The sequence below is a fragment of the Brassica napus genome, chromosome A7 (assembly GCF_020379485.1).
Source record: "Brassica napus cultivar Da-Ae chromosome A7, Da-Ae, whole genome shotgun sequence".
NCBI classification, from domain to species: domain Eukaryota; kingdom Viridiplantae; phylum Streptophyta; class Magnoliopsida; order Brassicales; family Brassicaceae; genus Brassica; species Brassica napus.
Window position 1 is genome coordinate 11,046,228 of NC_063440.1, and position 17,623 is coordinate 11,063,850.

At 36.7% G+C, this 17,623-nt stretch overlaps 1 non-coding gene across 1 annotated transcript; it reads right to left on the bottom strand.

Annotated features, from left to right (window-relative positions):
• Window positions 1–10,328: 10,328 nt before the first annotated feature.
• Window positions 10,329–10,435, bottom strand: LOC125576853. Its single transcript, XR_007315276.1, has one exon. It is a non-coding gene; the product is annotated as a small nucleolar RNA R71 (small nucleolar RNA).
• Between the last annotated feature and the right edge of the window lie 7,188 nt (window positions 10,436–17,623).

Consider the following 17,623-nt stretch of genomic DNA (forward strand, 5'->3'; position numbering starts at 1 on the left):
ACAAAGGTAAATCGTGTCTTCATCCTATTCACATCTTCTCTTTCTCACTTTCTTCGGTAATTTTTTGAAGTCGAAAGGTCTCTGCCTCCGATCTGCTCCAACGCCTCGCCTTTGCATGCAATCCAATTTTCATCTCGGTCGTCCTCCCTTTTAATCGTGTTTGCCGGTTCGGCGGTTGGGTTTTGCGTTACGGTTTTGGCAGCGGGTAGTAACACAACCGACCTCCCCAACCTCACCAACTCGATTCTTCTCAGATCTTTGACAGTCCCGTAAGTTCTCGGTGTTTCTCCGTCGATTCTAGTTATTAAAACTTCTTCTCTGCGTATCTGATTTTATTTTGGGATCCTCTCTGGTGTTCTTATTATAAGTTATGCTTGAATTGGGGTTTTTGTCTCTGCGGTGCATAGTTCATGGTGTAGAAATATCGATTTTTTGTGGAATAGCATCTGCAATACATAGATGTTTCATTGTATGTTCGTATCAGTATATCTCGTTGCTATATGTCATGTCAAATGAAATAGAATAAGGTGATAGGACCGTATTATATAAACTACGGAGAACTGAATATTGTAAAGAATAAAATTTATAAAAGTATACCAAAGATTAAGAAAAAGATGATTCAACTGCAGAGGTGAGATATTATCTCTTTCCTTAACTCAAAATACGTCCCGTAGTGCGACGGTTTGATAACGTAATGAGTCCCAAGATACAACTGCACAAAATCTTCTGATTTGCGTCACTCTATCAGAAGCCTGGCGAAACTAGTTTTGTGTATACTCTCAGACTCAAAAGAAAATCAAAGAAAAGGATAAAAGAAATATGGAGGATTGTATGTTTTCTCTGTGTTTACACAAGTAAACACAAGTGCTCCTTTTATAACTTAATAAGAATGAAACACGTTATGTAATTGAATGAGTCGACTAACGTACAATCATAATAGCAATAAAAGAAATTGATTCCCATCACTACGATTTAAAAAACGTTAGTATATCAAGTCATAAAGTTGCATTGACCACATCAAAGCCAACAATATACTTTAATTGAGTTTATATTTCATATTTAACCAAATATAAAAATATTTTATGAATAAGATTTAAAACAAATTAATTGACATTAAAGTCTAATCAACTTATTAAATCTAAATTCAAACCCAATTATCTAAAGTGAAATATTTGTTAAATTTTATATTTAACCAAATAATAGCTTTACAAGCTTTTCATATCATTCACTTTAGACATCAATTTCTCATTCAAAACAACTTCGATTTTGACCAGCAAATACACTATTTCATAGTGTTCACGGTGACGATTACATCGTGCCCAAATTCCGGTCTTTCCGACAGACGTCTCCGTCGAAAAACCCATCGGAAAAATGGTCCACACCACTTTGTCAAAAACGAGTTCCAACAATCCCCCACATGAATAGAAATGACTCTATACACATGACTCAAGAAAGAAAAGGACTTTTGAGAGTATGAGCGAAAAATCCACTGCATGATGAGTTGGTAGCAATTTTTCAGCCTTGAACCAGTCATTGTTAATAGCTATCGGATTTACTCGAACAGGAGGTGGCCATGATGTCTTGAACCCCCCGGACTTTGGTGTAAACCGAGACAATAGCTATAACACAGCTTCATTCTCTCACAAAACTAATTTCTCTATTGTGTTCATTTTGGCCGTGAACATTCTTGGTAATCATGAGTGAACTTGGAGAATATAGCCTTTCCTTCATTCTCCTAGAAACGGCCCCATTTCACACTCACAAGGTGATTTGCCATTAGTTTTGTTTAGACGAGTATCATGTACTACTCCATTCATATCTCAAAACAATGGACACAAATCATTAAAAGCTAATGCTTATCCTATATTCCTTATATGTAGCACTGTTTAATCATCCTAAGAACTGGGTATAGACCGAAGTCTGACAGTGCTTTGGGTAGATTTAGTTTGACTTAGTTGTCTCCTTGAACCTATTTCTTGGGATCTCCAGTCAATTAGGTAGAGTTACCGCCAAACCTCATCTTAGTTCACAGGCTTTAAACCCATTCCTCTTGATGATTTTTCTACTTGATCTCGTGACAAACCTTTAGTAAATGGATCCGCAAGGTTTTCATTTGTTCTGATGTAATCAATCGTTATTACACCAGTTGAGATCAAGTGTCTAATGGTTTTATGACGTCTTCTTATATGACGAGATTTACCATTATACAAATTGCTCAGTGCCCGGCCTATTGCCGCTTGGCTATCAGAATGTATACGTAATGCCGACACTGGTTTATCCCACATAGGAATATCTTCCAAAAAATTTCGAAGCCACTCTGCTTCTTCTGCAGCTTTATCTAAAGCTATGAACTCAGATTCCATGGTCGATCTGGCCAAGAGAGTTTGTTTGGAAGACTTCCAAGAAACTGCGGCACCACCAAGTGTAAAAACATATCCACTCGTGGATTTGGAGTTTTTGGAGTCGGAAATCCAGTTGGCATCACTGTATCCTTCCAAAACTGCTGGTTCTTTACCATAGGTCAGCCCATAAGTTTTAGTATGACGTACATAGTCTAATACTCTTGTTATGGCATTCCAGTGGTTATGCCATGGATTACTCGTGTAGCGACTCAGTACATTGACTGCATGTGCTAAATCAGGTCTAGTACAATTTGTCAAGTACATCAAACTTCCGATGACACGAGCATACTCTGACTGTAACACTGCTTCACCCGAATGTTTTGTCAAGTGAAACCTAGGGTCTACAGGAGTTTTTGCCTTTCCTTTTGAGTAGGATTTAAACCTCTCAAGTATCTTTTCAGCATAATGAGCTTGAGATAAGATGATTCCTTCGGAATTGCGAAAGATCTTAATCCCTAGGATAACATCAGCTAGTCCCATATCTTTCATTTCGAACTTGCTACTTAGCATGTTCTTTGTTTGACTGACCATGTCTTTATTGCTACCAATAATGAGCATGTCATCTACATACAAGCCAAGCAATACATATCCATGTGGTGTATTTTTAAAGTATATACACTTGTCACATTCATTAATGCTGAAACCATTTGACATCATAACATTGTCAAATTTTTCATGCCATTGTTTTGGAGCTTGCTTAAGTCCATACAATGATTTTACTAGTCGACAGACTTTGTGTTCTTGTCCTGGGACAACCAACCCTTCAGGTTGTTGCATATAAATCTCCTCTTCTAAATCACCATTTAGAAAGGCAGTTTTGACATCCATCTGATGGATTTCTAGGTTTCTCAATGCTGCAATTGCAATCAGCATTCTGATTGAAGTTATTCTCGTTACCGGAGAATAGGTGTCAAAGAAATCCAAGCCTTCTTTTTGCCGGAAACCTTGCACCACAAGTCTACACTTGTACTTATCAGTTGAGCCATCAATATTCAACTTTCTTTTGCAAATCCATCTACACCCTAGGGCCTTAAACCCTTGGGGCAAATCGGTCAAATAATATGTATGATTTTGCATAATGGAGTCGATTTCACTATTGAAAGCTTCCTTCCATAAATCAGCGTCTGGTGAAGACATAGCTTCAGCGAAACTTCTTGGTTCATTCTCAAGAAGAAAGACCATAAAGAAATCTTCACCATAAGATTTTTCCTTACGAGCTCTTTTGCTGCGTCTAGGTTCATCTGCAAATATTTCTGCATCATCAAAAGATGTGCCAGAAGTACTTGCCTCATTTGTAAAGATGTTTGCATCTCTTACTTCATGAGTTCTTTTAGGATTATCTCTATTCTTACACGGAAACACGTGTTCAAAGAAAGATGCATTCCTTGATTCCATAATTGTATTAACATGAATATCTGGTATATCTGATTTATCTACCAAAAATCGATAAGCACCACTATTATGGGCATATCCGATGAAAATACAATCCACGGTTTTAGGTCCGATTGAAACCTTCTTGGGAGGTGGTACTGCTACTTTTGCAAGGCACCCCCACACTTTCAAGTATTTGTACGAAGGTACAACACCTTTCCAAAGTTCATATGGTGTTTTACCAGTGACTTTGTTTGGTATTTTGTTGAGGATATAATTTGTGGTAAGCAAAGCTTCCCTCCACATGTTCTGGGCTAACCCAGATTCCTGCAACATCGCATTCATCATCTCTTTAAGAGTTCGGTTTTTACGCTCCGCAACTCCGTTAGATTCAGGTGAATAGGGAGCAGTGGTTTGATGAATAATGCCATGCTCTTTACAGAACACATCAAATGGTCCATCATACTCGCCTCCTCTATCACTTCGAACTATCTTTATAGTTCTATCGAGTTGGTTTTCAACCTCGAGTTTATATTCCTTGAATTTTTCCAAGGCTTCATCTTTGCTTCTTAGCAAATAGACATAACAATATTTTGTACAATCATCTATGAAAGTCACAAAATATTTTTTTCCATTTCTAGTTTGAACAAATTTTAAATCACACAAATCTGTATGAATTAAACCAAGAGGCTCAGTTGTTCTCTCAACATGAGGGAATGGGGTTTTTGTGAGTTTTGCTTGTACACATACTTCACATTTCTCTTTGCTCAATTTGCATTTCGGAATTAGGTTTAAATTAATCAATCTTTGAACAGATTTATAATTTACATGCCCCAGTTTTTCATGCCAAACTTTGAACGGTTCAACCAAATAAGCATTTGGTTCATCTGCGAATAAGACTGGCTTAATACACATTTTGACCAGTCCATCCTCAACAAATCCTTTGCCCAAGAAAATATCATTTTTCTTTAGGACAAGTTTATCAGACTCGAAAGTTACTACAAATCCAGCTTTGCTTAATAGCGAACCGGAAATAAGATTCTTTCGCATATCTGAGACATATTTCACATTTTTGAGAATTATCTCTTGTCCAAAAGTTAGCGCAAGTTTCACTTCGCCACAACCTTCAATAATAGACGAGCCGGTGTTACTCATTAACAACCGCTCCTCATCATTGCATTTTTGATAAGTACAAAACATATTTTTATCAATGCATATGTGAGTGGTGGCACCTGTGTCATACGACCAGTCTTTTAAATTATTTTTAGACGTATTGACTTCTGTGACCATAGCACACATGTCATTTTCAATCTGAATGCTCTGATTAATTTCAGCAGACATCTCAATTTTCATAGCAAATAGAATCATAAATGGCAGACCACTCTCAAACTTAATTTGAGGCGTCGACTCATTCAATCCATCGCCGATCACACCATTTGATCTATCAAAGATCGATAAATTTGTGTTGTAAGACATACTTGAATTTTAAATCTGCTCACAAAATCCAACAAAAGATTAGTATATTTCAAATACCCAACACAAATAATGATCTAATAAACAAAAAATCAGAAAATATAAAATCTGAATCTTTAACGGTGCGACTCTATGAAACACAATGTCAAAGAATTAAACCGGATTAATTTCTAAAGCAAACGTCAGGACAGAAAGTATCAGCTGGTCAAATGATAAAATAATCAATCTTACGTTACCACAAGTAACCAAATGAAATGAAAATATTAATAACCAAAGAAACGATTGATTGCTGGTTGGAAATTAAATTAAACCAGGAACGTAAACCAAATAATTGAACCACTACAAAAATCAACCTTTGACAAATAAAAGACAGCAATATTCTTTTTCCTTTTACTCTTGACGTTAAACAAAAGAAATCGATGAGGTCGAAGAAAACGATTTATATATATATTTTTTTAAAGACTTTTAACCAAATCTGAATGAAATCCCGTTTAGAAATATCAATACAGAAGCGTAGATTGCAGAAATATATAAAAAATAATCCAATAGATCCTGCAAAATAAAAACGTTAGAGCAAGAATATGACTTTAACGCTGACACCGAGAGCAATCGGAGCCCAATCCGATTCCAACACCTTTTTAGAAAATATCAATTAACCCGTTCTTAAAAAAAAAACCTTATACAATAATCAGTCCGGTTAGTGCAAAGCAATAAACGGATATTTTGAGTTAAGACTGATAGGACCGTATTATATAAACTACGGAGAACTGAATATTGTAAAGAATAAAATTTATAAAAGTATACCAAAGATTAAGAAAAAGATGATTCAACTGCAGATGTGAGATATTATCTCTTTCCTTAACTCAAAATACGTCCCGTAGTGCGACGGTTTGATAACGTAATGAGTCCCAATATACAACTGCAAAAAATCTTCTGATTTGCGTCACTCTATCAGAAGCCTGGCGAAACTAGTTTTGTGTATACTCTCAGACTCAAAAGAAAATCAAAGAAAAGGATAAAAGAAATATGGAGGATTGTATGTTTTCTCTGTGTTTACACAAGTAAACACAAGTGCTCCTTTTATAACTTAATAAGAATGAAACACGTTATGTAATTGAATGAGTCGACTAACGTACAATCATAATAGTAATAAAAGAAATTGATTCCCATCACTACGATTTAAAAAACGTTAGTATATCAAGTCATAAAGTTGCATTGACCACATCAAAGCCAACAATATACTTTAATATGAGTTTATATTTCATATTTAACCAAATATAAAAATATTTTATGAATAAGATTTAAAACAAATTAATTGACATTAAAGTCTAATCAACATATTAAATCTAAATTCAAACCCAATTATCTAAAGTGAAATATTTGTTAAATTTTATATTTAACCAAATAATAGCTTTACAAGCTTTTCATATCATTCACTTTAGACATCAATTTCTCATTCAAAACAATTTCGATTTTGACCAGCAAATACACTATTTCATAGTGTTCACGGTGACGATTACATCGTGCCCAAATTCCGGTCTTTCCGACAGACGTCTCCGTCGAAAAACCCATCGGAAAAATGGTCCACACCACTTTGTCAAAAACGAGTTCCAACATAAGGTTCACATTATTCCATTTTATATGGAATCATACTTTTACATCATATGTCTTTCCATTCATTAGCCATTCTTATTCGGTTTGACTCATAATTAATTTGTATATTGAATATTACAGTGTGAACCGTTCTCACTCTTTGCCTCTCTTACTTTTCATTCTTCAGGTTTGGTATGGACGAGTTAGACTTTCCAAATAGATTGTTTCAGACAGGCTTTGATGTCAAGTAGATTTAGTTTCCCGGAGATTTGGGTTGCCTATGGTAGATTGGGGTTTATATTTTCCTTAACTTGGGTCTAGTGTTTAATATCAAGTGTTCTATTACAAGCCCCATTAGCTTTGTATTTCATGTTTCTTGTTCTATTACCAGCCCCATTAGTTTTGTATTTCATGTTGCTTATGAAGAATGTATATACATGTTTCCAGTATTATGGCAGGTGGATTTATTTTCACAAAGATTTCGGTTTCCTATGTATTGGGGTTTATATTTCTCTAATTTGAGTTTAGTGTTTATTATCAAGTGTTCTATTATCATCCCCATTAGCTTTGTATTTCATGTGGCTCATGAGGAGTGTAAATACATGTCTCCAGTATTATGGCAGGTAGATTTAATTTCCTAAAAATTTGGGTTGCCTATGGATTGGGTTTATATTTCTTTAATTTTGGTTTAGTGTTTACTTTTAAGTGTTCTATTACCATTTCTATTAGCTTTGTATTTTATGTTGCTCAATCTTGGTTTTAGTATGCTCATAGTATCATTTTAAATAGTACAATGTATATAGTATAGAAGTCTTCTCGTAATGGACGGTGCAAATGTGTACGTAATCCTATAACACACATTTATAATCATTAACCTACATCATTAAAATGTGTGTATGGTTTACAAATCAGAAGTTAGGGTTTAGTATTCCCAGTTAGGGTTTAGTATTCCCTAAACAACTTTTGTAATATGAAATAAAATATGTCGGTTGTTCCGTATAGAATGGCTTTATTCATTTTTATACTATACATAGGGAATGAAATACTGTTTTTTAGTTTAGTTTATGTTGGTTTCAGGTTCAGGTTGGATAAGAAGTACATACTTCGACGTCAGCATAGAAGTTCAAAAATGTTACCATTAAAATTATTTACTGTCAAAAATGTAAACTGTAAAAATATTTCCTCTCCGTTCTTGTTAAAAAAAAATTTGTGTTTTGATTTGTGGTTCTCATCACGACACACAACGCATGACGTCACATACTTTCGCTTGTAACTGGTTACCTGTTAAGGTAAGAGTCAAAACCGGATAGTTGATATCTTGCATATTTGCATTGTTTTATCCATTCATCCATTAGCATTTTCATCATATAGATTAGGATTTAGCCATGTCTAGGTTGCATTTTGCATTCATTGTCCTCATTAGGTGTTGGAGTGCCACATGGAGTTCTTGGGGACATTTGGATGCATTTGGAGCTTAAAGGACGTGAAACAGGTGATCATTGGACGAGCAGAGCATGGGAGCGAGGTTCCGCAGCGACGTCATGAGGTCGCTCCAAAGCACCTCTCAGAGCGACCTAGCTAGAGCGACCCCGTGAAGTCGCTCGCCATATTCATCCCGTAGGAAGCTAGAGCGACTTGCCCAGAGCGACGCACCGAGGTCGCTCGCATCTCACACCCTTCTCGGAGCGACCTCCCAAAGCGACACCCCGAGGTCGCTCGCGTCTCTATGGCGAGACGACACGAAGCGAAGCCTGGAGCGACCTCTCAGAGCGACCTACCAAGGTCGCTCCCGATCCAGAGCGACCCGTTGGAGCGACACACCAAAGTCGCTCGCGACCTCTCGCCCGGACACACCAAAAATCGGCCCTGGAGCGACTTCCCGGAGCGACACCTGCAAGTCGCTCCGCGTTATTTTGCTGCCGAAAATCATGATTTCTTAAGGACCTTTTGCAATTTATTTTGGACGTTTTGCACTTGGAAAAACCTATGTTTTAAACATCTTTTGTAGCCACCAGTGGCAGATTATCTTTTATCTTTTGATCTATTGAGAAATACACAAGAATCTCTTGGATTTTGATTGTTATGTTCTTGTGTTATTGTTGATTTCTTATCTATTTCTCTACATGATTAATCTGAAATCCAATATGGGTTTAAGAGGAATCATGGAGATTAGTGAGTAATCACCTTTTGAATTCATGGGTTAGGGAGATTAAGGGTGATTAGGTTAGTTCTAGGATGTTTTAGTGTAGATCATTCTTGTTCCTTGCTAGTAGAGTATTCATAATGCATCTTCTGAGTTGGCCACTCAAAAGTTGATCAATAGGCATTTCCCACCCAAAAGGTGTTTGATGAAATGCCTGAGACAACTCTCCTAGGCTTTTAGTATACTTTGCCAAAGACATTTGTTGTTAAAGATGCTAAGATAGCTAATAGACTTGTTAGTAATGATTGCTTTCATATTATTCAACCAAAGACATTTGATGTTTGAGATATGTTAGCAAATGAGCATTCATCTAGACATAGAGCTTGCTTAGAATTGTGTCTAGGCTTAAGGTTGATAGTTTGATTGATCATTTGCCATCCTTAGTTCGATACTTGATCACCCAAGGTCTAATCCCTATGCCCATGAGTTCTCTTTTCCCTTAGTCAAGAAAGTATCATTCTGTTATTGCTTTCTAGTTTAGTAGTAGTTTAAAACCCATCTAAATCATTGGTTGCACTTAGATTAAGTGAGTACTTGCATTCTCAGTGCTTTGATATCCCTCAGAACTGGTTCGACAATCTTTTATACTACAACATTTGTCTTAGGAGCCTTGAAAACTCCTAACATCAAATTGGCGCCGTTGCCAAATTCTGAGTAGATTTAAACATTGAGATTTAGTCACTTGCTTGAGACTAAGTCATTTTTATTTTCTTTTGTTACTGATTCTTCTTCACCTCCCTTTAATCTACAGGTGTATGCACTTGAGGAGCAGGGGTCCATCAAACCTAGTTCCAAGAGCTGCAGATATCAGAGCTTTAGAGAGAGAGTGTGCTAGAAAGAGAAGAGAAGAAGAGCAACAGGCTCACTTGCAGAGATTGGATACTGATATGGGAGACATACCTCAAAACCAACAGCGAGCAGCGCGACCTATTGGCACTTATGACCGCCCCAACATTCATGGTCATAGATTGGGAATCCGAGCACCAGCTGTAGCAGCCAACAACTTTGAGATCAAGTCAGGACTCCTCAACGTGATTGAGAACAACAAGTATCATGGCTTGGCTCTAGAGGATCCATTTGATCACTTGGACAGGTTCGACAGCTACTGTGGGTTGTCAAAAACCAATGGTGTGTCCGAAGATGCCTTAAAGCTCAAGCTATTCCCTTTCTCTTTGGGGGATAAGGCACGTCAGTGGGAGAAGTCTCTACCCAGCGACTCCATTACCACTTGGGATGACTGCAAGAAAGCATTCTTGGAGAAGTTCTTCTCTACTTCAAGAACTGCTAAGCTGAGAAACGAGATCTCCAGCTTTCAACAGAAGGGCTTGGAAGGCTTCAGTGAAGCCTGGGAGAGATTCAAGGGCTATCAAGCTCAATGCCCACACCATGGTTTCTCTAAGGAGAGCTTGCTGAGCACATTCTACCGTGGTGCTCTCCCTAAGTACAGAGCCAGACTGGATACAGCTAGTAATGGGTTCTTCTTGGGGAGAACTGAGGAGGATGCAGAGGAGCTGGTTGACAACATGGTTAAGAGTGATGCAGTCTACAGTGGAGACCACGACAGAAGCAGTAGAACTGAGGATAAGCAAACGAGGAAGGAGTTGAAAGCTCTACAGGATAAGATAGACATCCTCCTTGCTGATAAAGCTACCCAAGAGCAGCTGCACTTTGTCGGCAACCCAAGCCAAGAGACACCAGTTGTTGTCCATGAAGTTGAGGGTTTGGAAGGTCAGGAAGAGCTGTGTTTCATCAACAACAATGGTAGCTGGTACAAGAAAGAACCCAACTTTCAGTACAACAACTACCAACAGAAGTCCTATTCCAACAACCAGCAGAGTGGTTATCAGCCTCGGAACAACCAGCAAGGCAGCTATCAGCCTCAGCAAAACCCCTCGTCTGGTTCCTCTGCTCCTCAAGAGAGCAGCACTGATACCTTACTGAAACAAATCTTGGAGTCTCAGACTAGAAGTGAGAAGCATGTTGGTTATGAGTTGAAGAACCTTCATACCAAGATTGATGGGAGCTACAATGAGCTCAACAACAAATTCTCACACCTTGCTTCTACAGTCAGGAATTTAGAGAATCAGTTTGCTTCCATGAACACTCACCAGAATCGCCAGCAAGGATCTCTACCTGGAAAGTCTGACCAAAACCCCAAGGAGGCCAAAGCTATCACCCTTAGGAGTGGTAAACAGTTGCCTCCTAGAACCCTCACCAAGGATGCTGAGAAACTAGGTGAGGGGGTTGCCATCAACATAGATGATGAAGTGGTGATTGTTGATGAGAAGATCAATGACGAGATCTTGGAGAAGATAGTGGAAGCCAAAGGTAAAGGAAAGGTTGGGGAAGAGAAGAAGACAGTAAAAGATGGTGAAGTTGTAACTCCAGCAAGTGAAAGTTCTTTTGTTCCTCCTCCCTATGAATCCAAACTTCCATTCCCTGGTAGATTCAAGAAGCAGCTGCTAGAGAAGTACAAGGCTCTGTTTGAGAAGCAAATGAGTGAAGCTCAGGTTGCAATGCCCATCATCGATGCTTTCATGTTGATTCCTCAATACAACAATTTCCTGAAAGATGTTGTAGCTGCAAAGAAGAAGGAGATGGAAGGCATGATGACTCTTACCCATGAGTGCAATGCCATCATCCAGAGGCTTGATGTTCCAGAGAAATTAGAGGATCCAGGAAGCTTCACACTACCTTGTGCTCTTGGACCTATGGTATTTGAGAAAAGTCTCTGCGATTTGGGAGCTAGTGTCAGCTTGATGCCTTTGTCTGTTGCAAAGAAGCTTGGATTCACTCAGTACAAGAAGTGTAGACTCTCTCTGGTGTTAGCTGATCGTTCAGTGAAGTACCCTGTGGGCATCTTAGAGGACCTCCCTGTGAAGATTGGAAGGTATGAGATACCTACAGATTTTGTGGTGCTTGAGATGGGTGAGGAGGCTCAAGACCCATTGATTCTAGGAAGGCCATTCTTAGCTACAGCAGGAGCTATTGTTAATGTGAAGGAAGGCACGATTGATCTCCATTTGGGTAAAGAGAACATCCTCCACTTTGACATCAAGGAGAAAATGAGGAAACCAACTGTGTTCGGGCAAGCCTTCTACATTGAAGAGATGGCCACTCCTGCTGATGAGCATCTTGAAGAGTTACCACCTGAGGACGACGAGGAGGGAGCATCTCCCTCTACTCATTCCCTATAGAAGGTAAACCACCACACTCCCTTGTATATACCATTTCATTTTTTGCATATTAGTCTTCTTTTCGGTATCTCTCTCTCTACTTGATAACACAGAGACTGTGTAACTCAAGTTTGGGGGAGGTACCAAGTATTTGATCATGTTTGCTTTGATGTTGTTTCATTGAGTCATGCATTGCATACCTATTTGCATATAAAAAAAAAAAATCAATCATTTAGTTTGCATCATTTGCATTTCTAGGAGAGTCTAGAGCATATAGGTTGCATTCACTTGCATTGGGAGCAATGATTTGAATGCCTTGTAAAGAACACTACGTTGCACTTGACTAGCTTTTGCACCTCTCAAAAAGACTTGTATGTTTCGAGCCTTGAAAACTCTTCCTGAAACTTGTTGATTGCTGAAACTCAGTCTTTGAAGCCAACTACAACCTTATTAGAAATGAATGAACTTAATGCTTCTTGCTTAGGGTCCCTTGTGTACTGAGTCATGGCTATACACACTGGAGTTGTCACATCTTTTATGCCAATCTTTTTGACAAACTCTAGTGGTAGACCACTCCCAAAACCTTTCCTTCCTTTTAAGCTTTCATTGTTTGATGAGTGAGGCCTTCTTCGGAAAGTCTTACATGCGCATAATGTTGAGAGTATCGGGAACGACAATGCTTGATCTTCATTTTGCTAGATTGGACACTCTTTTGTCTAGCTATAGGTGGGAGGGTGAGTGTTGTGATCATGATTTGGGAGAAATGAAAAATAAAAAGGATAGACTCTTTGTGCTTAAGTGAATCGATTTTCTGGGATAAGTAGAGAACCTCTAGCTCTAGTTTTGAAAAGTCTTGGCCCCCAACCTAAAAAAAAAAAAAAATATATAAAAAAGAAATCGAAAAAAAAAAAAAAAAAAGAAAAAGAAAAGAAAAGGGGGGCTAGCAAAGTTGTTAGGAGCTAAGAAATGTTTTGAGGTTGTGAAAAATCCCTTGTAGATTTCAAAGAGAAGGAGTTAAAGTTCTTAGGATCTTTTGGTGAGAGATGTGAGTAGGGTTTGACATTGGGAAATGATTGTGTGATTTGTATGTTTGGGAAAAGGGTAGAACAATGGAGATTGAGCATTGTATGCATGAGTTGGTCCCTTTCTTAGATATATTATGTGCAATGTCAAGGCTACTTGTTTTGAGAGTAAACCACCTTAAAGATCATATGTTTTGAACCTCTTGAATCACTTGAATAAAAGCCTTTCCTTACCAAACCAAATGACTTGGACCAACTGACCATTTGCAAGAATTCACCTGATGTTTTGTGCTTAATGAATGTGAGAGTTGGTTGATTTGAATGTGTGGATGCTTGATGATGAGTGTAAGAACAAAAAGAGTTAAGATAGGCCTAGAGAAGCTAGAGTGTAATAAGAGAGTGTGCTAGTTGTGTTTCTTTTGGCTATGTGCTCCCACCTTCAACCTCTCTCCCTATGAGTTCTAGAAAGTTCACTTGTGGACAAGTAAAAGAACAAGTTTGGGGGAGTTGATATCTTGCATATTTGCATTGTTTTATCCATTCATCCATTAGCATTTTCATCATATAGATTAGGATTTAGCCATGTCTAGGTTGCATTTTGCATTCATTGTCCTCATTAGGTGTTGGAGTGCCACATGGAGTTCTTGGGGACATTTGGATGCATTTGGAGCTTAAAGGACGTGAAACAGGTGATCATTGGACGAGCAGAGCATGGGAGCGAGGTTCCGCAGCGACGTCATGAGGTCGCTCCAAAGCACCTCTCAGAGCGACCTAGCTAGAGCGACCCCGTGAAGTCGCTCGCCATATTCATCCCGTAGGAAGCTAGAGCGACTTGCCCAGAGCGACGCACCGAGGTCGCTCGCATCTCACACCCTTCTCGGAGCGACCTCCCAAAGCGACACCCCGAGGTCGCTCGCGTCTCTATGGCGAGACGACACGAAGCGAAGCCTGGAGCGACCTCTCAGAGCGACCTACCAAGGTCGCTCCCGATCCAGAGCGACCCGTTGGAGCGACACACCAAAGTCGCTCGCGACCTCTCGCCCGGACACACCAAAAATCGGCCCTGGAGCGACTTCCCGGAGCGACACCTGCAAGTCGCTCCGCGTTATTTTGCTGCCGAAAATCATGATTTCTTAAGGACCTTTTTGCAATTTATTTTGGACGTTTTGCACTTGGAAAAACCTATGTTTTAAACATCTTTTGTAGCCACCAGTGGCAGATTATCTTTTATCTTTTGATCTATTGAGAAATACACAAGAATCTCTTGGATTTTGATTGTTATGTTCTTGTGTTATTGTTGATTTCTTATCTATTTCTCTACATGATTAATCTGAAATCCAACATGGGTTTAAGAGGAATCATGGAGATTAGTGAGTAATCACCTTTTGAATTCATGGGTTAGGGAGATTAAGGGTGATTAGGTTAGTTCTAGGATGTTTTAGTGTAGATCATTCTTGTTCCTTGCTAGTAGAGTATTCATAATGCATCTTCTGAGTTGGCCACTCAAAAGTTGATCAATAGACATTTCCCACCCAAAAGGTGTTTGATGAAATGCCTGAGACAACTCTCCTAGGCTTTTAGTATACTTTGCCAAAGACATTTGTTGTTAAAGATGCTAAGATAGCTAATAGACTTGTTAGTAATGATTGCTTTCATATTATTCAACCAAAGACATTTGATGTTTGAGATATGTTAGCAAATGAGCATTCATCTAGACATAGAGCTTGCTTAGAATTGTGTCTAGGCTTAAGGTTGATAGTTTGATTGATCATTTGCCATCCTTAGTTCGATACTTGATCACCCAAGGTCTAATCCCTATGCCCATGAGTTCTCTTTTCCCTTAGTCAAGAAAGTTTCATTCTGTTATTGCTTTCTAGTTTAGTAGTAGTTTAAAACCCATCTAAATCATTGGTTGCACTTAGATTAAGTGAGTACTTGCATTCTCAGTGCTTTGATATCCCTCAGAACTGGTTCGACAATCTTTTATACTACAACATTTGTCTTAGGAGCCTTGAAAACTCCTAACATCAATAGTTTGTGTATGAAATGTATGACACTAAAATAACGTCAAAATCAAGGTTACTTACTTAATTTAGTCCCGATTTACGGTTAGTAATTAACCCTTAATATTATATATTGTGCATTTTAAACTGGTACGGTATAAACCAATGTGAAGAGTGGGTTTTTATACTAGAATTCAAAACTAAAGCATGTATTTGAAATGTACGCATTTATTATTCTAAATGATCAATACTATTAAAAGAGAAGGAGTTTTAAAAAATCTACCTATGAAAGTTGTTTGGACCCTTTCATTTAACTCATTATTTTTTGGTCTTACCTTAAACTTAGACTAACAATATATTACCATATATTTCTCTAACAATAATTTATTCAATTTCTTTACTTATTCAAATATCACTCATAAATCTTAATCATTACTATTACTATATTTACCATTTTGACTTTTAATTATAAAAGTATTGAAACTAATGTTTTATATTATCACTTTTATCATATAATATATGATTTAAGGCAAGAGAAATTACACGACATTTATGTATACATTCTAACTTCCTCTTTCCTATTAAAATCTCATATTATATACTAAACTTTCAACCGTTTATAGTTTGATAGATATTTTCATATTTAAAAATGAGTTTTTTAAAAATATTTCATCAACCATGTTGTTGTACAATAACATTAAAAATCTATATCAAAAGGTTGTTGGACCCGATATGGACGTAATGAGTCCATACTGTTCGGGTATTTAGGATCCTAAGAAAATTCGAAATATCTAAAAAATCTAAAAAAATATCTGAAACACGAAAAGTACTTGAAACTGCAAACATATACCCAAAAAAATTCAAATACCTAAAAATTCAAAATATTATTCAAAATCTGTCACTGGACTGAAAATACCCCAAAGTTTTATTCAAATACCCAATTCTTTTTTTAATTTGAAAATTTACCTGAAATCAAAAACTATAATCGTAAACCAAAAACCTAAAAAAAATATCCATAATGCTGGAAATATATTCGAAATATCCAAATATACCTAATAAACACAACATATTTATGATCGGGTCTAGGATGGGATCCGGACTCAAACAAAGACCTGCGGGTCCAAAAAAACCCCAATAGGTTATCTTCTCTGGACCTGAACTAAACCTATATTTTTGGGTCGGTTCGGTTTATTTTTTTTATCCGGATATAATTCTCATACCTAAAAGAAATTTACGTATAAAAGTGTACATATAAAATATTAAATAAATTAATTCATAGATTATATAACTATTAAAAATTATATTTTCGATATAATAAGACTTTGTATTATAATATAATCCAAAAAATCTGCGCTTTCCAAGCGCGGGTCAAAATCTAGTAACTCATTTAAAGTTGGAGTAGTTCAGGATGGATATATAATTTATCGGCAAATGATTTCCAATATCGTTAAAATGATCTATTAGCCGCTAGAGAGATAAAACCCACTGACCGAAAGAGCAGCTGTGATGTTCAATAAGTGATTAACGGTGGCGGACATTACTAATATGTATGTTCTAATATATTAAAAACCTTAAAGACATTTATAATAGAAGAAAGGAATATGACATCCATGTCCTTTTCATTTTGATGATTGATGTACCATACATTTGACCAACATCAAATAAATAGTTTGCTAAAGTTGCGATTAGTACGACTTAAACAAGGTATTGTATATTTTCATATTTTGCCAAATTTGGGTAGCTTTTGATTTCTTAAGAGTTACATGATCATTTAATTTATAATTTATATAACAAAAATTTACAACAAGATCATTTAAAAAAAATAATAATTGAAACTTCTAAATAAAATTTAACTATCTTTAATATAACTAATAATATAAATTTTCATTTTTATTCTATATTATCTCTCAAGACTAAAAATAAAATAAAATTCTAAATTAACAATGTTTGAACTATAATATTTTAAAATATAATTATTAATTTATAAAAATTGCTGAATTCATATGTTTTAATATATTTTTTGTAAATTATGATGGTAATTGTTATTAAGGTGTACATATCAAGTAGAATATATAAATGGTGTGTTTTTTTATTTTATTATTTCATATATTAAATTATGTATTTTGTAAATGTTTCCAAATGTTAAATGATAGAATAATACTTTTTGAATTATTAAAATAATTAAAGAATGACTGTAAACAAAAAAAATATTATAATCCTTGTATATATTCATAGAGTTGTTTACATTGGTTTATATGTGTTACAGAATGACTGGTATCATATTTATATGTGTATTAGCCCTAGTTTAAAAAATATATATTTATATGTGTATTATATATATTAGTTATTAATTATAATATAGTAGTTTTGTATATTTGCA